General features: G+C 39.9%; 1 non-coding gene across 1 annotated transcript; it reads right to left on the bottom strand.

The window, feature by feature from the left end:
- Nucleotides 1-1,009: 1,009 nt before the first annotated feature.
- On the bottom strand, nucleotides 1,010-1,137 carry LOC116072343. Its single transcript, XR_004111404.1, has one exon. It is a non-coding gene; the product is annotated as a small nucleolar RNA ACA64 (small nucleolar RNA).
- Between the last annotated feature and the right edge of the window lie 8,520 nt (nucleotides 1,138-9,657).

The raw sequence follows: 9,657 nt of genomic DNA, 5'->3' as shown, positions 1-9,657 counted from the left end.
GTCACTTTACTCTGTTGGGAAGCATAAATCTGGCCTCTTCCGAGTCCACTGTAGCAAATTGCTAGCACCTTCTCAGACACAAAGGAGAAAATCAAGGTTGACTGCAAAATTCTTCTAGTTGCTTTGTGGAGGCATCCCACTAGAACGCGGAGGAGAGCATTCTTCAAGGTACGCCCTGGAGAACGCTTCCAAGGTATGTACATTTGCAAAGGGAAGAAAGGACGCTTTATGGTCAAAGGCTGGCAACATATTACCTGTTATGACCCACTGCTTGTCAGTTACCACGAGATTATTACAGAGAGTCCAGGAAAACAGCTTTGTATTTTGACAACTGCTTCCCAAAAGAATTTAACAATAGAAACCATTTTCCAAATAACACTTGTAAATTACTCTGAAACCAAGTTTTTAAGAAGCCATTTTGTCAATGATGAAAACAGTCTCAATTCTCCCAAATAGCCAAAATTCTGTATAAGTTTTTGTGAGTCTTTGATTGGTAGACAGTGCTTATTAAATATTTGCTACATGTGTGAATTGCACAACTGATTAACAATTTCACAAATAATAGACAATTGTTCTATGTTTGTGTTAGTGCTAGATTGTATGTGACCAACTAATCTATCAATCCACAAACTATTCATCCATCATGTACTCTCAGAGGTTTCACATAAAAGAACTTGTAATGCAGGACAGCCTGAGCACTGAGCTTCAGTTCTGACCAGGCCAAACTCTGTGGAAGTGACTGTTGGCTTGTTCCCAGGCCATGTTTCTCTCAGCCCCAGATGAAAATACTGTGCATCACACTATTTTTTGGAATTGTTCTGAGTTTTAATTTTCTCTCCCATGTGATCAAAATAAACCACTAAACTATTGCAATAGTTCAATAAACTTTAATTGATGCCTTCACCCAAGGCACCTATCTTAGACATCTCCATTTTTTTTAACCAGGGATTAATACAGTTACCATTAATCAGACTATATGTTGGTTAAAATATTTTCTTCCCCCCCCCCAGAATGTCGGGGCCTGGGTTTCACCCTCCTACACTGGGGCAGCAGGTGATGAGCTGAGGCCTCTGTGGCTCTGGGTGCCAAATCTCACCCCTGGTCACAGGCCAGAGCCGAGGATGATTTTCAACGAACGCCCATGGCTTTTTGTTTTGTTTTGTTTTGTTGTTTTTGTTTTGGTTTTTTGGGTTTTTTTTTTGGTTGGTTGGTTGGTTGGTTGGTTTGGTTTTAGTTTTGGTTTTGGTTTTTGAAAACAGGGTTTCTCTGCATAGCCCTGGGTGGCCTGGAACTCACTCTGTAGATCAGGCTGGCCTTGAACTCAGAAATCTGCCTGCCTCTGCCTCCCAAGCGCTGGGATTAAAGGTGTGTGCCACCACCACCCGAAATTTTCTCATTACAGGGAGAGCAGGCCCTGTACCTAGGCAGCACAATAGAGGTGGTCCTTGTTTCGAGGACATTGGCGAGCCAGACTTGAGGGCATGAGAGCGAGAGTGCTGGCCCAGCCCCTCACCTGCTGTAGTACTCCGGAGAGCAGGCCTTGTACTTTGCTGGGCAGCACAGTAGATCTGGCCTTGGACCTTGCCAGCGGCATCATTGGCAAATGATGCTGGAGTGCTGGAAAGCTCGCCCTGGTGGTATGGGTGAAGGAGAGCTGGCTGGCTGACCAGCTTAGCTACCACCCAGACCCAGATCCAGGGCTTTGATTTGGCTCACCCCAAAATCTACCTCAGCTATGAACTGCTAGAGCACGACATGAAGAGGCCAGACCTACAGATCCAAAGCTGCAGCAAGCATCTCCACGGCAGAGGGCCACTCTGAGAGGAGTCCCAGTGAAGGCCCAGTATTGATAGGGTTACAGAAGCCAGAAGCCTTGAACCATACCAATGACTGACTGCAATGAACATTTGCAAGTCAAGTATTGTGGACAGAGTGGGACTGTGGCTACTGTGGGACTCACTGTGACATACTAACTATAGCTTCCACAATGAGATTTTATTTTCTTTTGGGGGGATCACAAGGGTGGAGAAAGGGTACAAAGGGACTAAGAGGTGAGTGGAATTGAGGTGCATGAAAAATCAATAAAAAGTTAAAAAAAAACCAAAATAGATGAACTTGTCAGAAAAATGGTGATATTTTTATGAAGCCAGACGTTTAGGAAATGTAGTATTATTAAATGTATAGTTTGGTATTTTGAAATAAAGACAAGGAAATAAATAAACAAAAAAGTTTGTTAAATTCTAGTCATGTATGTATGTGTATGTATACATACACACACACACCTGCACACATGCTGGTGCATGCCACAAGTCAAGGTGTAGAGGTCAGAGGACAATTTGTAAGATGTAATTCTCTCCTTTCACCAGGTAAATTCCAGGCACCAAACTCAAGTCTCCAGGCTTGGTTGCAAGCACCTCTATTTGATGAACCATCTGAATGGTCTCAGATTACACACCTTGATGAGAAATTCATATAGTTGGAATATTCATGTAAAATGTAGTGCTAGGTAAGGGGATAAGCAATGAAAGAAATTTAATCTACACACCCACTTATGACCACAGGAAACATGTGGTTTCTGTCAGTGTTTTGTTTTTTAAATTATGTTTTATGGTAATATTTTGGTCTCTGTGTACGAGCTTACCCATTCTAAAAGAAAAAAAAAAAAAGCCTTTGTCTGGAGAGAGATGCATAGTCCCTCATATCAATGCAAATGTCTTCCTTTCCAAGGTCTTTGGGAGCCAGCAGTGGTGGTACCCACAATGATTTACATTCCACAGTAAGGGTTAACCTCATCTCATGGTCACTGTTGTCTCAGGACAACTTGTCAGCTCACAGGAACATCCCATAATGGATTTGAAGTGGATTGTGCACCCCTTGCAAGGTGCATGCTGTATTTATTGAATAGACATTAAAAAGAACATTTCTCAATTTCTCAGCACTGAACTCAGGTCAATGGATCTTCTTGGCACTGACACGCTGAGTCAACTCCTAGCTTGAAGCTTTAAAGGGACTGGCTTAGATTAAAGGGTTAGAATCTGTCTTCAATGTTTCCCTGGCAAAATCATTGAGTCTTAAATCATTTATGTTGCCAGCTTAGAGCTTTACTTGGTCATTCTCTGTTAGCTTTGGAACACACACACACACCACATACATACATAAACACACCACACATATTGCATACATAAACTCATATACATAGATACATACATACATACATACATCACATACACACCCACATCACACACACATACACCACATATACTTATATATACACCACATGAACTAACAAATACATACAGCATACACACACAGCACACATTCACATGTAAACATAAAACACATGAAAAGAATAAGCTTACCTTTTGCAGATTTGACGAGGTACTTAGACTTCCAGATACCATATAGATCAACTGTTTCATCATCAACAATATAATGTGAAGATCGAAGGACCTGCCTATGTCCTCTGAATTTCTCACTCCCAGGGCAGTAACCCAGCTGGAATAGTTGTGCCCTCATAGCATGACACACAGTTATCTTTAAAGTAGACCCATTGACTGACTGACTTTAAGGACAATTGTGTTCCCTCTCACATGCCGCATACATCATCCCCACTCAGCATTCACCAGAATACTTACTCAGGTAGTCAATCACTGTCACCTGTCACCTTGGTAGGAGTTTGTGTACACATAATGGCATTCACTCATTGATGGCTTCTTACAAAAGAAAACAAGGCTTTATACTCTTATACAATTAAATGCAGGTCAAACAGATACAGCATTAACAAACTTTTTATTAATTAAATTTGTTGTGTGACAATTTCACACATGTACTTAATAGTTATTGACCCCCAAACGCCACCCTCTGGCTACTCCTGTTCTACCTCATTGCCTGGAGTTCTCTCCCTCACTTTCATGTCTACTGTTTTATTCTGTGACACACTAGGGCTTTATATGGGACCATGAGTTGAAAGCTCTCCACTGGATCCTGGTAACACACCATTGATACAAACTAAAGATAATGACACACCCTCTTTAGGTTCATCACTAGCAAGTAACTTAGCATTAAGGCCCTGTGAGCTCCTTCCCCTTCCATGAATGATTGTTGACAGAGTAAGTCTTGTGTGGGCCCAATGCAAATAAAATCAGCTGTTATAAGTTCATGATAGCAATAGAACCCCAAAATGGAATATTGCAGCTCTTCACCCCATTTTCTACATCTTACATACTGCCTACCCTCTCTTTCCCAGTATTCCCTGAACCTTCCAGGGGAGTGTCATAAATGATACATTTATGTCTGAACCCTCAGCCATCACTTAGTTTCAGCATCATGGGCAACCTTGTATCTCTGATTCAGTCTTTTACTGCAGTAAAGCTTCTCTAAGACTAGGAGTGGCTTTTGTCTATAGGTATAAACAGAAATCCTCAGAAAGCAGTTTGTTGCTATATCAACGTAAACAACAGTAGTTGTCTCTTACTTGGGCTTAGGATCATCCCAGGCATAGACTGCTCACTGGTCTTCCACTACTAAGAATGAGTTTCCTCTCATGGAACAGGTCTCAAATCTAATCAGAGGGCAGACTCACCCCCATAACAGTAGAATCTCTAACCTTAGATTAGAGTGTAGGTTTTAGGGGTCACAGCTGATGCTCTCTCTCTTTTGCATCTTACATAGCACCTTCCAATGGATGAAAGTGAGTCATCAGCAGGGAAGTTTCCAATTTAGTTTCTGAATGCTTTCTTTAGAGTTTGTAACTGAGGTGTGCTGTGTCTTCTTCAACAGGGTCTTACTCTCTATGTCTTTTTGAACAACCAAGAAGACAGGCAAGAGTTTCTATTATTTTAGGGTCCCTCCCCACCCGCAGCCTCCCTAACCAACTTCTATGGAAGTACCTGACAAGTGGAACTGAAAATTGTTTTTTATAACCCAATACCTCTGAGACCAGCATCATTTAGTCATCCAGTAGAATATCCTTCAATTGCCCTTTTGTATTTATTATTTAAGTTTTAAGATATTACCTTTCCATATTATGGTTTACATACCCTTTATTTTGGTTAATGCCCACATCTTGTGACCTAGTGTCCCCAATGTCCACACCTCCTCTGAAGTGGAAACTTAAGGGTTCTTTGAAAAATTAGTTGGATGGTATTTTACTGAGGCAAACACCTGAAGGAATGATTCCTTAAAGTGGATGCAGGAGTAAAAGGCTAGGGCAGACTGGTGAAGGAAGGTTTTGCTGAAGCAGACACAGGAGAAAGGATATTCTGCTAAAGCAAGCACATGAAAGGCCAGGTAATGAAAAATTCTTTGCCAACAACACACATGTATTGATCTGCCTTACACTGCGTAGTTGAACTACATTTTTCAGGACTCTGAGGACCAGGGATGATTGGATGCACGTGCTGAGGCAAGACCCATGCTAAGGCAAGGCATGTGGAGGACACATGATGTTTGCAGGGTATAAATAGGACTCGAGGAAGTGATGGAGACAGAGCTTGGCCTGCTGGGACAGCTAACTGTGCAACACTTGTGGGTCTCACGTCCTCCCTGAGAGAGGCACAGCCAAGGGTGTTCCTTTTGGTCCCTCGTGCTGACTTGAGCTGAGCCTGAGGCCTAGCTGTTTCTGTTAGGTCCTGTCACCACTGTTGCTAACCCAGCTCTACTGAACTGGACTGCTATCGTATCCATGAAATGTTCATGAGTGGATTGCCCCGCCGCTGCTGACCTGTGAATCGAACTGCCAATTTCCAGACAACACAGACAGGGTTGTGAAAAGTTCCAACAAACTTTTCTAAACAGGTCCTCTTCCTCTGTATTCTTCTTTTCCTTACTTCTGGTAGGTGGTGGGCTAAAAGGGAGGTTAAAGTGTTAACAAACCACCATTAAAAATAGGATTAAAAAAAAAATTAAAGCTGCACCCCTCCTTGCTTAAACTTTTCTAATACCAATGTCACCTTCTGCTTTCGTTTTACCTCTTCTCTCTGTCCCTTGAGGCAGTCTCACATGTCTAGTTTAGGGGCTTCACAGATATCTCAAATTAAAGAAACACAACTGAAAGGTGGAGTCAGGATCTACGTTTGAGTTAGAGCATAAAGCATTTTTCATTCTGGCCCTTGGTTAGGTTATCTTACTCAGTACATTTTTTTTCTAGATTCATTCATTACCTCCATGTTTCATAATTTCTTTTACAGCTAAATAAAAATTCATTGTGTATATCCATTTCTGGGTATCTAATCACTCCCTATAGTATACAGAGATGCCTGTGTACCCATATTCATTTATGTTCTAGTTACAGTAGGCAGAAGATAGAAGCAGTCTAGATGTCCATCAACTAATGAATATGGTGGAAGCATGACACATAGACACAATGGGATACGTTTCTCAGCCTCCACTTCATTTTCCAGAGCTTGCTCTCCTTTCACAGTCTCTCTCTCTGACTCTAACTCCAAGATACCAGTTGAGATTTCCCTCTGCTCTCCAAGTTCTGATGATCTTTCTAACACTTTTTTGCTTTTTATCATTCATGTATCATTCTGAATCTAAAAGACTCAATGACATATTTCATGAAGATGGTACCATGGAGCAGAGGAGATGGCTCCATGGGGTACATGCCATGCAAGCATAAACACCTCGGTATCCACACAAAAAGATTGGAATGATCATGTGCACCCATAACCACAGAATTGGAAGGCTAAATACAGGAGGATCATGGGAGTCTGTGAATTGGTCAGCCTAACCAGACATACCTAGCTCCAAAGTTAGTGGTAGGCCCTGTCTCAAGGCATTAATGTGATAATCAAAGATGACACCTGATATCCTCCTCAGGCTCCATTTATTTTACAATCATCACAGAAGTACAGTTTCAAGCTCCTGCACCAAGTGTCTAATTTCATATCTGAAATCTGTCTGTCCAACAGACAGTGTTATCTCTGGAATGGGGTTAGGTCTACATCAGCTATATAACTTTATGTCAATGTACTGATTGGACAACAGAATGGTCTGTAGGTATGAATTAGTACTGCAGTATTTGTGACTTGGCCCATTTTCTGGAAGTCTTACAGATAAAAGTAATGAGTTGTTAAACATCTGAGCATTGTGGAGAAAGACATGGTGCTGCATGTATATAATCTCAGCACTTCTGGGACCTGGTCTTCAAGAACATAGTTAGCTACATAGAGAATTGGAGTCTAACCTAGGTTACATGAGACCTTCTCTCAAGAATGATGAAAATGAAATACAAATAACAACACCAGGAAGTATAAACATGAGACTTTTCATAGTAGGCTACAGCTAATTTTCATTTCCCTATACCCTTGAGCCAGAAAAAAAAACTTGTGCTCATAGCCCTAGATACCCAGACAACGATGATATTCTCTATGCATCATGACACTATGATAGGCTAGACAGAAAATAACTAGTCATTACTGGAAACAAAGCACAAGTATGTCTTTAAAAGGAGTATTTTGCTAAGGATCAATATGGAGAAGTTTTCTTTAATTTTTATTTATTTATTATTTTTAGCAAAGTGATCATAGAGTTATTTAGGAAAGGAGAGAAAGGCCTGTAAGAGGAGCCAGTGCTCTAAGAGAGAATGAAGAAGACCTAAGAATTTCCTACCTGGAATTTCTTACACAGCTCAAGTAACAGTGTGCTGTCTGTCGTGTTCCACTCAAATCTGAGTCTCCCATTCTTATCCAGGATATTAAAGTGTATCCTGTTCAAAAATCAGGAGTAGCAGAGAAATCTGAAAAAAAATAGACAGTAAAAACAATTCATTTACATAGAAGAGAATGTCCAAAATGCTATCAATGGATTTAACCATCAAAACTTGAAGGCAATGACGGACTAGAAGAATATATTCAAATTGCCTAGCAACAAGTGGAAACCCTGCCAACCAAGAATGCTGCCCTGTCCTTCATATGGAAAGATAAATCTTTCACTGGGCAAACAAAGCTATGGCAGTTCATCACCATTAGACTTGCCTTAAAATAAATGCTGAAGTGGGTTCTTCAACCTGAAACAAAGTAACAGAAACTGCCAAGATAAGAACAAGTAAAATAAAAAAAGTCCTAAGGATAAAAATACAAGCAAAGTCAGAATATCCTATTACTGTAAAGGTCATATGAAAACAACATTTAACTCTAGTATAAATGTTTTTAAAAGGTATTAAAATATTTATCACTATAGTGATTTATGAATGAATATACAGTATGAAAAGATATAAATTGTGGCATTAGTAATAAGAAATAGGAAGGGATAAAAAGCTATAACCACATTACCATTCATCCATTTATTGTTCTGCATCTGCAAGCCTCAGATATGATACCCATCTCTCCTGGAATATGGTGCCAAGTTTTCTGCACATCATAAAAACAGACAGGTTCTAAACATAACTCGTCACTATACTTTTTAGGTACTAAGATTTTCCTGCTTATCTCTGTTTCTTTTTATAAATTTCAGTTAAAGGTGTTTCTTATCAACTTAATATAGATCATAAAGGGTATAATATAAAAAAAACTCACACAAACCACAGAAAAGTTGTGTGGTGCACACATACACACATACACACTGTATTTTGTTTCAAGAAAGAAATTCAGACATACTATTATTTTTTAAAATCTATCAAATTACAAAGAAAGTCAGTAAATGACTAAGAAGGGAATAAAGGAAGAGAAAAATAGAAAAGAAGATGATCAAATAACAATAGTAAACCTTGTCACTGCTTACTTTAAATATTAATGGATTCTTTTTTAACCAAAAGACATGGGACAGAAGTGAGAACAAGAATTAACATCATGTTGTCTGCAATAGACACTTTGGTCTTCAAAATATCCCTAAGCTAAAACTAAATACTGGAGAAGAATAAAAATGGTAACCAGGAGGGAACAAAGACAATTAAGAAAAAACAGATATCAAATTTAAAACTACAGAAAGAAAAAAAGGAGCTCATTATGTACTGAGAAATATATCACTGAATCAAGAAGATATAGTAATTGTTAATATTTATCTACCCAACATAAAGAATTTAAATATATAAAACAAATGCTAACATAACTGAAGGGAGGAATATACAACAATGTAATAACAGTAAGAAACAGTAAAAGTAAGGCCTGTCCCTCTCACTCCGTCACACCCAGTGGATCCCCCTGGTCATGGGATTCCAAGTGTAGTACATTCTGCCTTCCTCTTGTGTTTGTTCTGAAATGTTTGAATAAATAGAAGTATTTGGCCTGTGTGCATACATAAAAAAAAAGAAAACAAAAGAAAAAAAAGAAAGAAAGAGAAGTATTCAAGGTCAACACTAGATAGATCATTGATTCCAAGAGTTAATAAGTAGCAGTGGGCCAGAACTACATATCATTTTAAAAAAATCTCCAACGAGTTGCAGGGGAGTTGCAGGGCTGCAGGGACAGGATCCTCTCAGCTTCCAAGTGACAGAGTTGGATCAGCAACTTTCTCTGCCCTTTCCCTGCAAGTGGAGGGCCAACATCCAGGGAACACCTTAACACAGAGGCTCCTGTGAGAGCCTCCATTTTCTCTCCAGGTGAGTTTCTAAGACAGGAGCAGCCAGCCAGGAGGCACAGGCACCACTAGTCTCAGGGGACTTGCAGGGCAGCAGGGACAGGACAAGCTCTGGTCAGAGACACTAAGAACATCTAA

The sequence above is a fragment of the Mastomys coucha genome, unplaced genomic scaffold (assembly GCF_008632895.1).
Source record: "Mastomys coucha isolate ucsf_1 unplaced genomic scaffold, UCSF_Mcou_1 pScaffold1, whole genome shotgun sequence".
NCBI classification, from domain to species: domain Eukaryota; kingdom Metazoa; phylum Chordata; class Mammalia; order Rodentia; family Muridae; genus Mastomys; species Mastomys coucha.
This window is presented reverse-complemented; position numbering and strand designations above follow the sequence as displayed.